The following is a 21848-nucleotide window of genomic DNA, read 5'->3' on the forward strand; positions in this document are numbered from 1 at the left end:
TGCATGTAGGATGAGTTCAGTTTAGTAAGTAGACATTTGTGTGTTTGATACTTATTTAACTGCGTGGTTGATTGATATGTGTTCCAGCCGCTTGTGGCTGAGTATATATTGCTTGTATACTACACTCTAAGGATGACCGTTACTTGACTACTAACTCTACTTAACCGGTATGCTACTTAACTACGAGGAATCCCTACCGAAAAATTTTGGCAGAGTCTCGCCTGTACCGGTGACCAAATCAATAATACAAACAAACTATACTCAGCCACAGGCGGCTGGAACATATATTTCACAACCAAAAGGAATAACATCACCACGCAGTTTAATGAAATCAAAGCATGCAAGTAATAAATAGCGGAAACAAAATAAAAACATACATTTAACTAACAGCGGAAGGCTAAATGACTCATCTAATACATTCTTAATAAATTCTTAAACTAAGTCCCAAGGCTTCCATAGTCCTGGCATCACACACCATCCGCGCCACCTTGTCGCCTTCCTTTCTATATCTTTTCCTTTCCTTTATCTGCAGTAAGAGGAAGTGTAGTCTATAAGCAAAATTTGCTTAGTAAGCGCTATCTAACTCACAAAATCACGAATGTGCATGTATACGAAAAGAACTAGAAACTATATGCTCAAAAAAAGAAATAAAGCATAACATAACTGCTCATGTCAAACTAATAGCAAAGAAAAGCTAAGAAATCTACTCATGTAATTCTACTCGCTAATCATGCTACTCATCTAATAGGTAAACATGAAACTACTCATCCACTAGAAAAACATGGTAGAATAAAGAACTAAACTTACTGAATTCTAAACACCTTCTGAATCTTATTCAACTTGTTTAAAGACTTATTCTTTAATACTTTATACTTATGTAAAACTTGCTTTACTTGTTCAAAAACTTATACTTATAATACTTCAAAATAATAATCAACTTCTTCTTGGGCCCAGGCGTAGTACCATCTTATGCGCGTTCCCTAATAGGTTGGGGTAGCGAGCCACCAATCCTAAAAGAGCAGACCTCGGTCTACCAGGGCCAAGACCTCGGAATTGGACACCTGGATTTGTTTAACGACAAGCTCTTGGATGTCGGGTACTAGCCTCTTCTTAAAAGTAAAATACTTTTTAGCTTATTTACTTCTTCTTTAAATGCTTTGGCATTTTAATAGACACCTTGTGTGCCAAAAATCCCTAAAGTCTCGACTTTGGGATCTACTTAAGGCCTCGGCCTTTTCTTTCTTTTCTTTATCTTTCTTATACTTTTCTTTATCTTTCTTATACTTTTCTTAAACTCTTAAAAAGAATATAGGCATGCTACAACAGAATTAAATCAAAGGAAAGAAAATCTGACTTCTATAAGCATGTATATCAGAGACAAATCAAAAGAAAGCATATCTAACTTCTCCAAACATACTACAACGGATTTAAAATCAAGGAATACAAAATCTGAAATCTTTAGGCATGCTATAGCAGAAATAAATCAAAGAAGAAAAATCTGCATTCTTAAAAGAAACTGCATACACTTAGGGAGTGGCTGTTCATGCTTGTTAAAGTAGCGAAGTAACTAAAACTGCAATGCTACTAACAGGGCTGATCATGTATAAGAAATAGCACCAAAACTGAACTAAAAAAAATGCTGAACTGCATAATAACTAAACCTATATGAACTACTACTATGGCTGCATTCAGAGAAACAAAATGCTACAACATAGCTATTCAACACAAAGAAATCTGTTAAAGCTTGATACCCTTGTAAAACTTATACTTTTATAGAGCAGTAGAGATCTTTAAACCTGTTACAACATGATCTAAACCAGTTTACTAAACCGTAAGCTCAAACCGGAAACTAAATCCACAGAATGAAACTTAAATCTAAATCTGAACAAGTAGTAGGGTAATAAGGAAAACCTAAGGGTTGTTCAACTGAGATCTAAATCTGCAGATTGAAGCTGAAGCTTAACAATGTTTCAAATACCATTGTCTTAACAAAGTTTCTTCAGAAAACTTATCTAGTGAAGGGAGTGCCTACACTGCATCTAGTTATGGCTGCACAGGATTATGCAATAGAGCTTGTCAAAATCCAAATCATAGCATGATAAAGTTATTTTCAACACAACCATTTTGGGTTAGCTATAAATATATCATCAAGCAAATCACAAAGCAGTAAATCTCGGAGCAAAGGAGATCACAACCTAAATTCTGCATATTCTCGGCACAAAACAAGATCATGCACTAGCACACGAAAATCCAGGAAACATCACAAGATGAAATCTCAGAACTATCCTACTGCAGGTGAGTAGCGACTTACCTCGGTTTCTTGAACTCACAGCCGGAAGAGAAGGACTCTAGGGTTTCGGAGAAGCTCGCGATCTCGGCGTTCCCTTCGTGTCCGCGCGTCCTCCTCAACAAGGTGACCTTGCTTCTTCGCTGCCGTCGCCCGAGAGGAGGAGCCCTAGCCTTGGCTGCGCCTTTGCCCGAGAGGAGTCGCGCCGTCGAACTCGAGAGAAGGGGAGAGGGATCGAGAGAATAATTTCCTCCCTTAACTTAACCTCTTTTATAACCTAATACTTCTGTTACAACTTAAGACTATTTCGTTTCCTTCTTATTACAAAATTCCCGTTGGATCACCTGGTCAGCAGCGTTTGATCAAATCAAACCGTTGCTGGTTCGATTCCCCCGTAGCGCCCTTTCTCGTTTTAATTAATTTTGATTTCCCAACTACTGCTTAAGTACAATTCGACCCTAATTTGATTAAATAACCACCGCTAGCCCAGTTGGTTCGTTGGGCTTTGCTCGAAGCCATAGGTTTGGGCTTCGATTCCCTAGCCGCGCACTTTCTGTTTTGATTTATTTCCAATGTTCCTAACTATACCTTATATACATTTTATTCCATATATAATTAACAAAACCTTTGCAGACCAGCTGGTTGGTTGGGTTCGGTTAAGACACGGGCTAAGTCCGAGGTCTTGCGTTCAAAACCCGGCTGCAATATTTTCTTTTTCTTTTCTTTTTTTAAACTTCTTCCGTTTGGTAAAAATACCAAACGAACTCCAAAAATTACATAAAAATACTCTATAAATTCCTAAAAATCTCTAGAATTTTTCTAAAGTATTTCTAAATATTTTTAAGAACTTTTAGAACTCCTAATGAGGAAAATTGGGTCATTACACTTAGAGTGTAGTAGTAGTAGTAAAAAGGGTGGTCGTTACACTCAGGATGCACTTGCTCCTTCGATCGGGGCCTGCAATTGCTTATTTTCGTGCTCGAGAAAGGTCAACCTCTAACACATCATCAAACTCTCCACCCAGAACTACAAAAAGCATGAGATATAATGGTGCAACAAAGGCGAATAACGACTCTTAGGGAACGTACCATGGTGGATTTCTGAGTGAACCCGTCAGCCAGCTCCCCAGGCTGAATGGTCATTGCCCTGCTCTAGGCGTCCGCCCAAGTCTAAGCTAGAGGACCCTGAATGTGGATCGTGTGCTCAGGCGATCAGGGCTTGTCATCGTCGAGGGAGCGTCAGGCGTTAGTGGGCAAGTAGATCAAAGCCAAGATGTGTCTACATATGACTAGATCGAAGGGTTTTGAAGTCGCCTGTCCCTTTGATTTGGACTTTGAGGGCCATATGGTGGAGACTAAGGCCCCTAGATAGGCCGACGGTGGAAAGAAAGAAACTGGTTGTGCCAAAAGTGTGCCAGTCGATAGTTCGAGCAATGAGGGAGTCCGATCTGACTAAGGGGGCGTTGGTAAAACAACCATCCTCTAGGGGGACGACGAAAGATGAGCTCTCACCCAGCTCAGACGAGGGTCGGGAAGTAGGTACTTCTATGGGCGCAGGTGTTGAGGCTCCCAAGAAAGAGGTCCCCTTTGAGCATAGCCTCTTTCTCCACTGGCGCTAAATTAGTGGCTCCTCGAAACCCACTGAATCGGTCTACAACAACTCCGACAGAATGGCAACCGGGATCATGGTAGGCCGCACGGGAGGAAGCTCGCCAGTGGTAGTGGCTGCACTACTCCCTGCCGCTTGACTTGCCTCACCAGTCTAATCAGCTGAACTTCCAACTGGCATATGCCCACGATTCTCCAGCTCGGCAGCTCCATGAGTATTGATCTCAGCGGTGGAGAGATTGCTCTTGCCGCTCAGCAAAAACTTCAACATGACTTCGGCTGCAAAAATGAAAATGAAATCAGTTAGATTTTAAGACGATATAGGAAGAAAAAGTTTACCTAATGAGTTGGGCAGCTAGATAGATGTGAGTGGATGGGACTTAGTCCAAAAACATACAAAATGTCTTCGTGCAACAACATATGAATGTGGTACTTCTGACAGGCCAGATGAGCAGCTGCCTTGAGGTAGGTCGACTCCCAATGATATTTTCGTAGAACGAGAGATTGTTGGTCCCTAGGTTGCTGGCTAGAGAGGGGTGAATAACCCTGCATAATAAAAACAAACACCTTTCTCGAAACTTTGGAAATAAAGCACTTGTATAAAAAGAAACTGATTAATAGACAAGAAAAAGAGGCACAACAATTTACTTGGTTTGCAATCAGAAGATTGCTAATCCAAGATGTTTGAAAGCTCACTAATGTCTCATTCAGACGGAGAAACCTCTTACAGCAGTCAAAGTTCACAATTACAAAGCTAAACTCAAATGGAATCATTTACAAGTATTGTATTTAGCTTCTAGGATCAGGACTGTATTTATAGCTTTGATCGAGACGCCTAGAAGGATTCTAGGCACCTAGAGGGGGATAAAATTTTATCCTTGTTGCAATAGATCGCGATAACTGTCAAAGTGATAAACTTTCTGGTTTGGGTTCCTGAACCAGGTCTGGGCGCTCGGACCGAGCTATTCCAACTCAACCAAGGCGTGCGCCTAGGGCACCCAAACCCAGTCCGAGTGCCTGGAGCACAATCAACCTTCGGTTGACTTTTCTTCCGGGTCTTCTGCTCTGGCTTCACTCACTTGGGTATTTTTGGTCATCCGGAATAGGGCTTATTCGAACCTATTTTCCAGTCTTCTCGAGCAACCTTTCGCTTCGTCTTCTCATCCCTCGAAAATGTCGCGTGCCTCCTTCTCATCTGCAGTGTACTCTTCCGCAGCGCCTCGTCCCTTGGACGCATTGAGCCTGCCGACTCTCTCCTGTACTGTTCTTCTCACTAGCCGCATCTTTCGCTCGACTTCCTGTGCTCCTAAATTCTTGCACACTTGACACAAGGATATCAAAACATAACAAGACCTAACTTGACTTGATTGATCATGTCAAAACTACTATGGGGTACATACAATCTCTCCCTTTTTATGTAAGCAATCCAAGTTAAATTAGGATAAATCAAATATAAATAGCAGTAAGATAATAAGTATAAATTTTACAATTTTTAATAATATGCAAAAAAAAAAAAATCAATGTTACCCTCCCCTAGACTTAACCTTTAATTCTCCCCCTTTGATCACATTAAAAATAGGGGTAAAGAAAGAATATAACTTTCAAAAAGTAGCGCTGAAGGGATAAAAAAAACATGGACTAATATAAAAAAATGAACTTTTAAATTCTGGATAAATAAATATTTTTTAAATTTATAATTTTTTTTTAAAAATGATTTTAAAAGTTTTTTTAGACTTAAAAATATGAGAGTTTTATAACAAATGAATAAACATATTTAAAGTAGATATAAAATTTTTCACAAAAGATTAAAATTATTTTAAGTGAAAATAATTTTTTTCGCCATAAATACATATTTTCTAAAAAAAATTAGAAATAGTTATTAACTTCAAAAAATAGTAAAATATTTTCTGAGAATGTATAATAGTAAGTAATTTTTCAAAAAAAATAAATTTTAAAGAATTGAATTTTTAAAAATTTTTAATGTTAAAAATTTATATTTTGATAAATAATTTATAGAAAATTCACCAACGGTCAAAAACTTTCAGGAAAATTTTCTTAGATAGAGAAAAGGATAAAGTTTCACAAAAAAATAAAATTTACAAAAAATAGCACTACAAGATATTTTTAAATTGAAGAATACGAATTTTATTAAAAAACTTATAGAAAAATAATACAACTGCCAAAAATTTGAAACTTTTTCTATAGATGAGTAATGAAATTTTTTTCTCAAAAAAAATTAATTTTAAATAATTTCTAACAGAAATTATGTAGAACAATTTATTTGATAATTCTAAGGAAGAATAAGAAATCAAATTAAAATAAAACATGCATAATGATTTTTCAATTTAAGCATGATTTTGGAACCCAATATAGGTTCCTTCCAACTGGTTTAATCAAAAATTTCTTAGGGATATATTTTATTGATAATTTTCTGATTTAGTCCTTATGATATCTAAAGTGCCAGTTTAGTCTTTGATAATTTTTGAAATTAGAAATAGTTATATTCGAACATGCAGAATCTTTAAATTCTCTATTTCTATTTTTAGTTTTTAATTTTCAATTTTTATCTTATTGAAATCCTCTAGACGACAAGATGTTACTAAGGTTAATTTTAACTCTTTATTTTCTTTTTCTAATTTATAGGTTTTTTTTATAATATTTTTATAAACTGAAATAACTTATCAGGAGATAGAGATCATACTTGATTTACCTTGTCGATCCTGTAATATGAAGCTCCCTCTGAAGTGCTGCTTCCTTCTGATGTTGCTTCCCCTTCATCGATGCTCTCGATACTCATTTCAGATGATCTTGCTCCATCTTTATCTTCTTAGTGACTTGCCACTAGTGCAAGTTCGGCGATGGCTTCGATCTCTGATTCGGACGACGTTTCATCCCATGTCACCTTTAGGTTTTGATGCTTTGTCTGGACTGGTTTTTTATCCTTGCTCTTATCCTTGTCCTTGCTCTTTAATTTAGGGTAGTTATCTTTCACGTGCCTTTTTCATTGTAGTGGTAGCATTTTACCTTTCTTCTTCTTCTTTTATCCTGCACTTGATTAAATTTATTAATTTTAAATAACTTTTTAAATTTCCTTACCATGAATGTCATTACATCATCATCAAGAGAAGTTTCAGATTCTGGTTTATTCATTTTTTCCTTTAAGGTAATGTTGTGCTTGGGCTCTTTCTTCAGATTTGCACATCTAGTTTCATGAACTTCAAATATATAAAATAATTCTTCTATGTTACTTACCTCTAGATCCTTGGAGATGTAATATGCATCTACTAAGGATACCCATTCAGAAATCCTAGGAAAGGCGGTAAGTGCGTACCTTAGTGAATCTTGATTGATTACCTTTTCTTCGAGATTCGTGAGTCTAGTGATGAGTTCCTTGATCCTTGAGTGAATGTGTGCAACAATTTCACCTTCTTCTAATCGAAGGTTGATGATCTCGTTCCAGAGCAAATCCCGTCTCGCTAGTTTTGCCTCTAAGGTCCCTTCATGTAGTTCCAAGAATTTCTCCCAAAGCTCCTTGGCTAACTTGTAAGCTCCGATTCGATTGACTTCTTGAGGTGGTAAAACGCTAAGCAGATAAAACTCTACTTTACCATTTGCCACGAAGTCGGTTTGTTCCTTTTTCGTCCATTGGTATTCTTCTTTGCCCTCTGGTGCTACAAAATCAAATTTCATAATTAGTAATAAATCAAAATCTATCTTAAAGAATTCCTCCATCTTTTTCTTCCAGATTGTGAATTCCCCCTCGAACTTCAATAGGTAGATACTCAGTCCGACCATCGATCTCTTGTGATTAATTCGGTGGTTAGTACTTCTGTAGCGTCCTCGCTCTGATACCACTTGTTGGTCCCTTGGCTGCCGACTAGAGAGGGGTAAATAGCCCTGCATAATGAAAAAAAAACCTTTCTTAGAACTTTGGAAATAAAGCACTTATATAAAAAGAAATTAATTAATAGACAAGAAAAAGAGGTACAACAATTTACTTGGTTTGTAATTAGGGAATTGCTAATCCAAGACATTTGAAAGCTCACTAATTTCACCTTCAGCTGGAGAAGCCTCTTACAGCAGTCAAAGCTCACAATTACAAAGCTAAACTCAAATGGAATCATTTACAAGTGTTGTATTTAGCTTTTGGGATCAGGGATGTATATATAGCCCTGATCGGAGCACCTGGAAGGGTTCCAAGCACTTGAAGGGAGATAAAATTTTATCTACATCGCAACGGATGGTGACAGCTAGCAAAGTGTAAACTTTCTGGTCTGAGCACGCACCTGGGGCGCCCTGGGTCCAAGCGGTCCAAGCACTCGGGTCCGGGTGGTCCGAGTGCCCATAGCATAGTCAACCTCCGCTTGACTTTTCTTCTGGGTCTTCCACTCCGGCTCCGTTCTCTTGGGTGATTTCGGCCATTCAGAATAGGGCCATCCAAAATAAGGCTCACCCGAACCCATTTTTCGGCCTTCTTGAGCAACCTTTTAATCCAGCTTCTCATGCCTTGGAAACACCGCACGCCTCCTTCTTGTCCACCAGCATACTCTTCCAAAGTGCCTTGTCCATTGGACGCACCGAGCCCATTGACTCTCTCTTGTGCCATCCTTCTCGCTAACTACGTCTTTCACTCGACTTCCTATGCTCCTAAGTTCCTACACACTTAGACACAAGGATATCAAAACACAATAATACCTAACTTGAGTTTGTTGATCACATCAAAACTACCACTTGGTACTTACAAAAGCTTCATCAGCTCCACCTGCCATCCGGTCGGGAAGGATGGCCACTTGGGAAGGTGAACAAAAAAGTAGTGTTCCTTCCGGTGCTTGTTGGAAGAAGGTATTTTATCAAAAAATACAGAGCCCACTCGGACCTGTATAAGAAAAGTACCCGCCTTAGAGAGCTTGGGGTAGTAGAAGTAATGAAAGATGCGCGGGACGAGCAAGCTGCCATACAAGCGGAATAAGATTACCACCCTGCATAAAAGCCTAAAGAAGTTCTGCACTAGTTGGGGCAAGGGAATGTGAAAGTATCTACAAACTTCAAAAAAGAAAGGGTGGATTGGGAAGCGTAGACCGGCTAAAAACTGGTCTTTGAACAAAGTAAGAAAGTCATCTGGCGATGTGTGGGGGCAGGAATATGCAGTGGGGATAGCTATTTGGTAGTCATCGGGGATACCATAATTCATTTGCATGATTTCGTCGTCGTTGAAGTTAGATTCTATGAAAGTATACCACAATCCGGTGATAAGAGGAGGAGGAAAAGGAGGAGGAGAAGAAGAGGTGGCCATGGAGAATCGATGAAAAGCAAGAAGAGGAAGAACAAAGGAAGAAAAAGCTTACTGAGAAATATCGCCGACGAGGAATGATGGAGAAGAAAATCGGCAAAGAGCGTGCACGAGGAAGAAGATGCGGTGAAGTGGAAGAAAAATGACGAATTAGGATTTATAAACCCTAGAGATGCCCACTCTGGGCCATCCAATCGAGGGCTTCGAAAAACGAGACCTCAATATGGGCGTTGAATTCGAAACTACAGCTGTCACATCAATCGCAGATATCCACATATCACATCAAACGTGCGGTGACAGAAAGCCAGACACGTGGCGCTCTACTACGGGGAGCATTAATGAGGTTTAATTGAAGGGCATGGGAAGCATGCTCAACATTAATGATTGGAGATTTGCGCAGTCTTCAATAAATTGGGATGACGTTAGTAACCATTAAAAGATACTCACTCGTCAAAGGAAGCGACGGGAAGTTGAAAAAAATGCTAAGTGTTGCCCACGAGCATCCAGAACGGACGGTGCAGATTGAGATATAGCCGAGCGACGGCTCTAAACCCATGTCAGTAAGTGATACCCAAATGGTGACTCTAAACTCATGTCAGTAAGTGATAGCTGAGCGGTAGCTCTAAATCCATGTCAATAAGTAATAGCTGAGTGGCGACTCTAAACTCATTTTAGTAAGTGATAGTCAGGCAGTAGCTCTAACTCATGGCAGAAAGCACCTGCAGTATTCACCATAGCTTAGTGGCTGTTCTAAAACCAAGAATGTCCGATCGACCGTGGAGGTCACCGAAGACACTGCTCATCCAGTTAGTCGGACTTATAGCCTCCTTCGATTAGACTTGAGGGAAGACTTGTGATGCGGTGGTAAAGGAAGCCCGTCAAGTATGAGTCAAAGGCGGGAATAGCAGCTGACATGGAAGTCAAAGTCAAGGCGGTCAAAAACAGGAAACCACCATGTCACAAAAGTTGACTGAGCAGGTTGCAACAGGTCGAGCGGCCCTGAAGGGTCCGATCGGCCCGGCAGATTGCTCGTCCAGTTGAGACAACTATATAGAGAACATTAGATGCTCACAACTGTGATGACACTATAAGGGCTAGTTTGACTGGACCGCATGTCTGATTGCGCGAGGAACAACCTACTAAGCCGAGCAACCTTAGAGAAGAACAGCTGAGATCGACCAGGTGGGGAAACCCGACCAAGCGGCTCCCCCGCTCAACCAAACAATGGGACCCCTCGCTTGGCTCATCGTATCCTTCTAAGAGTCAATGTCGCTGACAGCTGAGCATGATCGACTGGCAAATCATACGACAAAAGTTTCCACTGTCATATTAGGGATTTGCACATCCCATTAAGGAAAAGTGTCAAGGACATTTTTCTGACGTGTCTTTTCGTAGGATAATTGGGAAAACATGCACGTACCTTAAGAAGTGTGCATGCCTGCTATTAGAGCACTATATAAAGGGGGATCCATGCACTAATAGATGTATACATTATTTGTTACTAGGCTCCTGTTGTTGCTATAATTCTCTTTGTCGTCTTCTACTATTCCGGTGAGTGACTTGAGCGTCGGAAGACCAATGTCAAGGATGTCTTCCTTGGCCCGGTACTGACGTTCTTGGTTTTATAGAATGGAGCGGAGTCTTCACACGGTCAACTGCTGAGTCATATCCCTAGCTAGTTGTCTTCCCTATTTATACATGATGCTACGATAAAGGGGGGCCCACCCGACATGGGTCAACTACTGAGGTGGAGGTCAAAGTCAAGGTGGGCAATGCGAAGGTGTCAAAAGGCTCACCTGCAGTGTCCAAGAGGAGGTCAACTACAAGGTCGGTCAAGGCAATCAGTATTTGATCGGCAAGAGACTACAACGGCTGGTCAGGTCAATCAGTGTCCAAGCTGGCCAACCGTCCAGCTCAGGATTGTTGGATCGAAATCGCTAGAAGGGGGGGGGGTGAATAGCACTCGTGGCTTTCACTCGTTTCGGTTTCGTAAAGAATGCAAGTAACGCAACGGAAATAAAACAATCAACACACGAACACAAGTGATTTACTTGGTTTGGAGCCTGTAGCGACTCCTACTCCAAGGCCCGCGATCGTTGATCGCTTTCGGTGGGCAACAATTATAATATCATAAATGAAAGTAGAACTTTGAAATACAATATTGAAACTGGAATACAAATTACACCGACGATGAAAATCACTATCTTGAAGCTTCGAGTCGTCGAGGTCTTACAGTAGCTCAGTCGGATCATCTTGTTAACAGCACACAGGAGAAAGAGCTCTAGAGGATTGATTGTCTGAGTGCTGCCTCGACAACCCCTTTTATACACTGCTGAAGGCGCCTCCAAGCATGTCCGAGGCGCCTCCAGGCTGCCTGAGTCGCACGCGTGGATCAGCACAGAATTGGTCGCACTTATCTGCTTTAAGGCGCCTCCAAGCCTCTTCAAGGCGCCTTCAAGACTTGGTCCAAGGTGCCTCCAGCTTCATCTGAGGCGCCTCCAGCACTGCTTCGTAGCCAGCTCCCGCTTTGCACCCGAGGCGCCTCCAAGCTCCATGGAGGAGCCTCGGACACTGTTCATCCGTGGCTTAGCTTATTTCTTTCGTACTTGCAAGACACGTTAGTCCTAAAACAACAACATACCCTGCAAGACAAAGTTAGAATAGATATAAATATGATAAATCAAGTAATTGACAGCCATCGGACTGTCCGAGTCTGACTTCAGATTTCTGTCTGAAATCCCTAGGTTAACCCGACGCCTATTGTTCCCTCTACGGGGAGCACGCCCTCACCTACTCCACTCAGGAGAGTTACCTGATGTCAGTCCGGTCCTCCAGACTGACTGGACTTTCTGCCTAGGGTTACCATCCCCTAGGATCTAGGGTTACCGCCCCCTAGGGTTTTTCTCCACCTAGGGTTACCACCCCTAGGACCTAGGGTTACCGCACCCTAGGGTTTTCCTCTACCTAGGGTAACCGCGCCCTAGGGTTTTCTTCCACCTAGGGTTGCCACCCCTAGGACCTAAGGTTACCACCCCTTAGGATTTTCCACCTGCATAACCGCAGTTAGGACTTTCCTGAAACCTCATTCAAGCATGTTAGAAAACAAGTAATCTTAACTTTGAATCCCTTTACCATTATCAAAACTTGGGTTCGATAGTCGGATGCTTCCCACACCAACAATCTCCCCATTTTTGATTATGGCAATCGAAATTCAAAGTTAAGTAAAAAGAAAAGGCAGTGATAGCACAAGTATGAATTTAGCAAAAGCATAAATTCGGCACACACATAAATAAACACATATAAAGCTCCCCCTAAATAGAAGTTACAAAAGCTCCCCCTTAATAAAAGCTTTCCCTTTTTCTTAAAAATTTTTTATTTGAATTTCCTTATACTCTCCCCCTTTGCCATATATCAAAATAAGAGGAGAGTAAATAAGAAAGTGAGAGATAAATGGCCTTAGCTAAAAAAAAAACTTTTTAATATTTAGCTTAAATTTTGAAAAGACTTTTGAAAAAACTTAGTTAGATTCGAAAGGCTTTATTGAAAAATATTTCGTTAAATTCTTAAAGCATTTTAAAAGATATTAATTTTGAAAATCTTTTTGAATAATATTAAGTTAAATTTTGAAAAGCTTCTAAAAAGTTAGGTAAATTTGAGAGACTTTTGTAAAATGCTTTGTAACACCCCAAATTTCCTTATTTTGAGTTCTAAAAGTACTTATAAATATTTATAAATACTTTAGAAATATTCTAGAGACTTTTAGAAATTTTTAGAGTATTTTTATAGAATTTTCGAAGGTCGTTTGATATTTTTACCAAAAGAAATAAAGTTGCAGCAAAAAGTTGTCAGGCCGAGGTTCGACCACGGAACCCCTTAGTAAGTAAAGTCTTAAGAATGTCAGGATAACCAGGTGTTCCAACAGGAGTATGTTGAAAAAAAAGAGAGCAGAATAATTTTATGCAGAGAAAAGTTAATAAATACCCTTAGGTATATATAGAAGAACTTAAGTGAAATAAGGAGATTCTCGACCTAATTTTGCCTCTTTCTTTTGTGCACTGAATTCCTCCTTGGCTTGGGTGGAAAAAAAAAGAAGCCTAAGGCTTCTTGTGGTGGCCGGCTAGGACAATTTCGAGGGAGCTTTTGGATATTTTCCTACTAGTCTCGACGAGAGGAACGCGTGGACGTAAGCAAAGCGCGAGGATCTCAAGTTTCACCAGAATCCTAGAGAGGTTTCGTGTTAGTAAGTTCAAGATAATATGGTAAGTACTGCTCACCTGCAGTAAGAGGTGTTTTTCGTCGATTTCTCGTCGTAGAAATATTGTATGTGCATATTTCTTTTGTGTTCTATGCATGATTGTGTGTTACCTAGTTAGTTTCACTTATAGATGCATATGGAAAAAAATACCCTATTAGTATTTTGAGTTTAAGAAAAGTATAAGAAAGATAAAGAAAAGAAAGAAAAAGGCCAAGGCCTTAAGTAGATCCCAAAGTCAAGACTTTAGGGATTTTGACACACAAGGTGCTTGTTAAAATGCCAAGGCATTTAAAGAAGAAGTAATTAAGATATTTTACTTTGAAAGGTCAGTACCCGACTTCCAAGGTTGTTGTAAATAAATCCAGGTGACCAATTCTGAGGTCTTGGCCCTGGTAGACCGAGGTCTGCTCTTTTAGGATTTGTGACTCGCTACCCCAACCTATTAGGGAACGCGCATAAGATGGTACTTACGCCTTAAGGATCCCAAGTGAAGATATTTATTTTCAAGTATATGCTTTAGCAAAGTTTTCAAGTTTAAAGAATTTCCAAGTTTCAAGATAAGTTAAGAAAAAACAAGTTTAAGAAAGTTAAATGCTTGTTTATGTTTAAGAAAGTTAAATGCTTGCATATGCTTGTTGCCTTGAGTTAAACATGTTTTAGTTCCTCTATTAGTACAAAAGTATTTACGCATGTTTATTTGTATTATCAGTGTAAGTAATAGTAAAGATTCTGGCATGAAAAGTATTTAAAAGTATGTTTGCACATTTCAAGATTTTTGTGAGCTAGATAGTACTTATTAAGCCTTGTTGCTTACTAGTTGCATTTCCTCTTATTACAGATAAAGGAAAAGGAAAACAATAGTGAAGGAAGGCGACAAGGGGATGCGTGATGGTGTGTGTGTGATGCCTGAATTATGGAAAGCCTTGGGAATTTGTTGGGAGCATATTAAGATTTCTTTTTAAATTGCTACTAAAATTTTAGAGATTTTACTTTCTAATTATTGTTAAGAGGATGTCATAAATTGTTAGTTTTACATGGGTCGAGTGCCATCTAGTATTTCTATTATTAATGATTGAATAGACTAGTTTTGGTGGATGCTTGCTAGATAATATGATTCCATATTTTTCTGAGATGGATGTTTTTGGGCACACGAAGTATACTATTTGATACATTGTATGTAGATTAGTTTTAAAGAGTGCAAGAAATTCATTATGATCATTCGCATGCAATTATAGTTAGAAATGCTTTAACTACTTTAGAATTATGAGTTGAGTGTTGAAATGAATCATTTATGTTCCTTTATGTGTTGCATGTTTCGTAAGAATGCATTAAGAAGCTAGTTGTACTTATGCTACTTTACTGCATGTTATGATGTCGCTCACCATAAGAACCAAATTAGTGGAAAAGTTCTGCATTTAAGTTTAGAAAATTTTATGTACTACTATCATTAGCGTAAGCAACACTAGTTAAGTAAAGTTCATAGATAAGTACCATTCACCCTAGAGAGCACTAGGAGGGTGGGCGTTACATGCTTAAATAGAACTTTTTAGAAAACTGACTTTGAAGGAATTTTCTAAACAATACTTAATTAAATTCAAAAAGTCTTTTGAGACAAATATTTAACTTAGTTAATTTTGAAAAAGGTTATAGAAGTCACTTAGCTAAATTTGAAAAGAAGCTTTAGAGAATACTTAACTAAATTTTAACAAGCCTTTTGAAAAACACTTGGCTCAATTTGAAATGGTTTTGAAAATACTTAGCTCAATTTCAACAAAAATTAGCTAAACTTAATCTTTTGAAACTAATTGTTGTTTGAAAAATGAGCTATTAAAAAGATTTAAACACTTAAAGGTATAAATACTTAACCCTTTTTTTTAAAAAAAAATTATTGATAAAAGTTTTGCTTAAGTACTTAACTTTAAAAGGATTTTCATAAAATCTTAACTTAAGTACTTAGCTTTGAGAGACGGTTTCTTGCAAAAAAAAATTTAGTAAAAGATTTGGATAATTTTAGTGCTTAGAAAAAATGATTAACTAAAAATCTAAGCTTTTTAAAAATAATGTTAATTCAATATTAAGCTTAATATTATATCTATTTTAAAACTGAGTCAAAAATAATTTTTTATTTTAAGTCAAGTCAAAAATAATTTTTAAAACCAAGTCAAAGATAATTTTTATTTTAAAGAAAAACTAATTTGAGGGAAAAAAATTCACTCCCCCTTGATTAGTGTCTTAATGAATTCTTAGGGTCCTTTAGTCCAAGCATGTATTTAAGAATTATTTTTCTAATTTTCCATCTCACTCATTCTAGGTTATCAAGCATGTTCAGCTTATGAGTGAGTGTGAGATGGAGTTGTCTTTATTTTAAAAAATATTGATATTTAAAATAAGTTTAAGTTTGAATTTTAAATGAGTGAATATTTAGAATTTTGATGAATATATTAAAAATTAATACTTTGATTGAAGTTAATTAGCCTTTAACAATTAATTATGATTTGAACCTAAAGGAATTAAATAAGATTTTTGAAAAGATATAGAATTAAATAGGATTTATGATTTTAAAATTAATTATAGAATTAAAATGATTTCAAATAATTTAAAACGATTTTCAAATAATTTAAAATGATTTTAAAATGATTTTCAAAGGATTTTTAAAATAATTTTTAAATAATTTTCAAAGGATTTTAAAAATGATTTTCAAAGGATTTTTAAATGATTTTCAAAGGATTTTTAAAATAATTTTTAAAATGATTTCCAAAGGATTTTTAAAATAATTTTTAAATTATTTTCAAAGGATTTTTAAAACAAGTTTTTAAAAGATTTTTTTTAAATAAGTTTTTAAAAGAAATTTGATTTTTTAATTATTAATTTAATCCTTAGTCATCTCACCCGATCTAAATTTCAAATCAGAGAATCCTATAATTTTGTGAGATGAATTGAGTTCAATTGCAGGGTTTGGGTTAACTTTGTGTTAGATTCAGGTTTTGTTTTGGGCTCAACAAATAGGCATTCTTTGGATAAACTTCTGGGTTATGGTGAGCCACCTGGACATCATTAAAGTAACCATGTCTTCGAGGTTTTCCAAATAGTCCTATCCACTGAACTTAGTACGAAATGTTGGTCTAATTAGTTAGGATCCATAAAGGATAGCTTCGGTCAGTTCCACTTAGCCAAATGCACCAGGTCGAAGCCATATCTTCCTAGACATGCATAGACTAAGCTTCCCTAACGTACTATCATCCAATACTTCACCAGTACCGTGGATCAAGTTAAACTTAGCCCTTTTTATTCTAGTCCTAATTACCCTGCCGGGTAGGTTGCATTTAGTTACCTTGTCGGGTAGATTCCTTTTGGAGGTGCCAGTTATTCTGGAGCCTCCTTTTATATTCTTTTATAACTTTTATTTAATTTAAAGTTTGAATTATATTCTTTTTTAAATTTATTTATTAAGATGGTTTTTAATTTATTTGTTGATATAGTTATTTATTTATTTATTAATTTATTAAGACAGTTTTTCTTTTTGCTCCCCCTGGATCATAGCCTCGATAGGATTTATCAAGATAATGAACTTGATCCTTGGGGACCCAATATTGACCAAGTCCAACTTGATTGACCAAGTTGGACTTGGGTACCCATGCTTGGACTAGTTTACTATTTGGTCTGTTGACTAAGGATAGATAGGATCAATATTTCCTTTTGGATTTAAAACCTAGTCCAGTTCTATTATAAACGGCTCTTTGTGTCCCAATAATCAAGTCAAGATTCTTAGACCCCAAAGAAAACCATTCTAGGGTCTTCTCCAAATCCTTGACTTGAGTTTTCAGACTAGAATTTTCTTCCTCAAGCCTTTGGACTTGAGTTGAATTTCTAGTCTGAACTGGGTCAGGCAAGGTTATGGAGTTAGTCACTTCTTTAAGGAGTATTACCTCCTTTAGAAGCGACTTGATTCGAACTTTGGGCTTAGCTACTTTATGCATTAAGTAATTGATTAAACTATATAAACGACATTTACTTACAGAGCGGTTTGTCCCTTCGGAAACGGATGCGGATCCATGGCTTCTCTCGGACTCGGCTTCCGATTCATCCTCGCTTCTGGTGTCGTCCCGGGCTATCAATACGAGGAAGCTTGCCTGCTCGACTTCTTCATCATCAGATTCCTCGGACGAAGATTCATCCCAAGTTGCCTTCAGAGCCTTCTTCCTTCTTGGTTTCTTTGGATCCTTTTGGTTCGGGCAGTTCGTCTTGATGTGCCCCTTCTGATTGCACCCGTAGCAAGTCACCTCGAATTTGACCTTTGAGCTTGATTGGGCTTCTTTGGTCTGGATAGCCTTTTTGACATCCTTTTTGTTGAAGCCCTTCTTTTTGTAGAGTTTCTTCATCAGGTTGATGATTTCGGTTGTGAGCTCATTGTCGTCCTCCGAATCTTGTTCCTTTTCTGATTCTTGTTCGGTTCTACGTTTTGATTTTGACTCGCGTGCTCCCTGTACCTACAATCAAAGTCAACCCTTTCTCAGTCAGACATGAGTAAGTTTGTTCATGAAGCTTAAACTCAGAAAATAACTCATCTAATTTAATAGTAGAGAGGTCCTTAGAAACCTTGTAGGCATCTACCATGGATGCCCACAAGGTGTTCCTTGGAAAGGCGTTTAAGGAGTACCTTATGATGTCCCGGTTATCTACCTTTTGTCCGATCACATGGAATCCATTGAGTAGTTCTTGAATTCGAGCGTGGAGCTGGCTTGCCGTCTCACCTTCCTGCATTTTTAAGTTATACAATTTATTGAATAACAAATCTCGCTTACTTACTTTGGTATCGGAGGTCCCTTTATGAAGCTCGATCAGCTTCTCCCATAGCTCTTTGGCGCTCAAGAATGGAGCGACGCGGTTGAGCTCCTCCTTTGTTAGTTCGCAATGGAGGGCACAAGTTGCTCTGGCATTTGCCTCCACCTTCTTGATTAATGCTGGTTCCCATTCCTCGCAGGGTGTAGGTTTTCCGTCTTTATTAGTTGGTAGTTCCAATCCAGTCTTGACGATCATCCATGTCTCGAACTGGATCTTCAGGAAGTTCTCCATTCTACCCTTCTAGTAACCGAAGTCCTCTCCGATGAAGAGCGGGGGACGGGCAATGTTGTAGCCTTCTGTTGGTGCGGGAAGCATCCGACGATCGAACTCAAGTTTTGATAATGACAAAGAGATTCAAAGTTAAGTTTAATTGTTATCTAATGTGTATGATTGAGTGTTTTAGGAAAGTCCTAGCTGTGGTTAGGCAAGGGGAAAACTCTAGGGGGTGGTAACCCTAGGTTATAGGGGGTGGTAACCCTATGCGGAAAGTCTTGGCGGGTCGAAGCTTCGGGATACAATCCTAGGGGGTGGTAACCCTAGGTTAAAATCTTGGTGTCGTGAACTGGGTAGAAGTCCGGATGGGTCGAGGACTGGACATCCAGCATGAAGACCGGAAGCATTGGACGCTGAGCAAAAGTCTAGTCGATCTGGAGGATCGCACTGGCAACAGGTAAATCTCCTGAGAGGAGTAGGTGAGGACGCGTTCCCCATAGAGGGAACAGTAGGCGTTTGGTCGACCTAGGGTTTCCGGTTGGAAATCTAAAGTCAGCCTCGGACAGTCCGGAGACTGACAAATAGTCATTTATCATATTTATTATGTGCTAACTTTGTGCTACAGGGTATTTTTGGGGATTAACGTATCTTGCAGGGACCAAAGTGCATTTTACACCTTGGATGAACAGTATCCAAGGCGCCTCCATGGAGCTTGGAGGCGCCTCAGGTGCAAGGCTGAAGCTAGCTGCGAAGTGAAGCTGGAGGCGCCTTCATGGAGACTGAAGGCGCCTTGGACTGCTTCATGGAGGCGCCTTGGATCAGTGATGAAGGCACCTTAAGTCAGATAAGAGGCAGCGACCAGAAGATTATCACAGCGTTAATGACGGGATAAAACCTTATGGTTTGAGGCGCCTCAATGGGGCTTTGAGGCGCCTTGAACACCCTTTATAAGGATGTCTCGAGGCAGTATTAAAATATTAATCTTGCAAGTAACCTTCAAGCACCGAGCTGCTAACGAGACGTTCCGGACAAGCTACAACATGCTCCCGACAACCCGGTACTCCGATCTCCTTAATTTTTGTTGTCAGTATTACTTAAAATTTTGTTGTACTTAATTCATATCTGTACTTTGTGATTTGATAGTGAATTGCCCAAAGTAATCGCTCAACGAGCGAGAGCCTTGGAGTAGGAGTCGCCCAAGGCTCCGAACCAAGTAAATGTTGGTTGCTACTCAGAAAACCTAGAGGTTCCACTGTACAAAAATTTTGTACAAAGGTCTGAACCTTTTCCTAGCTACCATGTGTTCTTTTAAATTAAATTTTGGATCTCCTGCGGAACTTAACACGTTTGATCCAAAACTTAATCTATTTGTTCTTTTAGGTTTTGACTTGGATCTCCTGCGGAACTTAACACGTTCGACCCAAGTCACCTTAAGTTATTAATTCCATTAAATATTAATTTCCATAATTGGTTCCCAGTACTGACGTGGCGAGGCACATGACCTTCTTGGATATGGGAGCAACCACCACCGACTAGACAAAACCTTTTATAGAAATCTAATATTTAATTTCCTAAAATAACTTTAGGTTAACCAAAAAGAACAATCAAATCACAAGGGAAAAAAAAAACAAAAGAACACAACTTCGAAAAACATATTCGAAATACTAGAACGTAAGCCTCTTGTATTTGGTATTATTTCCATAAATAACTAGCATGATGCGGAAAGGAAAAATTACTAGTTATATCTTCTAGAAAGACCTCTTGATCTTCTACCGTATTCCTCTTCTAACCTCGGACGTTGTGTGAGCAACGATCTTCCGAGATGAGAAACCACCAACCACCTTCTTCTCCTCCTAGCTAGGTTCGGCCAACAATAAGGAAGCTTCACCAAGGAAGAAGATCAAAACACCAACCAAGCTCCAAGAGATGCTAGCTTTCTCTCCTTCTTCTTCTTCTTCTCCAAGTAGTATCCGGCCACCACAAGAGCTCCAAGGGAGAGAGAGGTTCGGCCACCACAAGAGGAAGAGAGGGAGAGGATGATGGTCGGCCACACCAAGGAACAAAAGAGGGAGAAAAATAATAGAGGTTCTATCTCATGAAGGCACCCTCACCCCTTCTTTTATATTCCTTGGCCTAAGCAAATTAGGAAATTTAATTACAATAAAATTTCCTTAATTTCCTTGACATGATTTAATTGAGAAAAATAAAATAAAATTTTCCCAATTAAATTCTAATGGCCGGCCACATCATGAAATCAAATTAGACAAGTTTCAATCAACAATTAAAACTTCCTAATTTGTTTCCGGAAATTTTAAAAATAAAATTTCTCTTCAAAATCTCTTCATGGTTGATAAAAATAAATTTCCATAATTTTAATTTTACAACATGTGAATAATTTTTAAAGAGAAAATAAAATATCTCACCAATCTACAAATAAGGAAAGAGATCTAATCTCTTTCTTTAATCTTTTGTAGATCTTTTACAAGAGAGATAATTTAATTTTAATTCTCTTTAATAAATTATATCTTCCACATAATAAAAATTAAAATTAAAATTCTTTTTTAATTTAATTTGGCCGGCCCCTCTAGCTTGGGTTCAAGCTAGGGCCGATACCTAGGCCGGCCCTAGCTTGGTTCCCAAGCTAGCTTGGCCGGCCCCTTTTAAGTGGGTATAGAAGGTGGGTATAGGTGGGTATAGTACTCTATAAATAAGAGGCTACGATAGGGACCGAGAGGAGGAATTGGTTTTGGTCTCCCGATAAAATTAAGCATCCCGTGCTCGCCCCGAACACACAACTTAATTTTATCAATAATAATTCATTCCACTAGAGAACTATTATTGAACTACCGCACCAATCCCAAATTATATTTTTGGGCTCCTTATTATGAGTGTGTTAGTCTCCCTGTGTTTAAGATATCGAATGTCCACTAATTAAGTGAGTTACTGACAACTCATTTAATTAATATCTTAGTCCAAGAGTAGTACCACTCAACCTTATCATCATGTCGGACTAGGTCCACCTGCAGGGTTTAACATGACAATCCTTATGAGCTCCTCTTGATGACATTATCAACCTAGTATCTCTAGGACACAGTTTCCTTCTATAATCAACAACACACATTATAAGTGATATCATTTCCCAACTTATCGGGCTTATTGATTTATTGAACTAAATCTCACCCATTGATAAATTAAATAAATAAATATCAAATATATGTGCTTGTTATTATATTAGGATTAAGAGTACACACTTCCATAATAACTGAGGTCTTTGTTCCTTTATAAAGTCAGTATAAAAGGAACGACCTCAAATGGTCCTACTCAATACACTCTAAGTGTACTAGTGTAATTATA

The sequence above is a fragment of the Zingiber officinale genome, chromosome 3A (assembly GCF_018446385.1).
Source record: "Zingiber officinale cultivar Zhangliang chromosome 3A, Zo_v1.1, whole genome shotgun sequence".
NCBI lineage: Eukaryota > Viridiplantae > Streptophyta > Magnoliopsida > Zingiberales > Zingiberaceae > Zingiber > Zingiber officinale.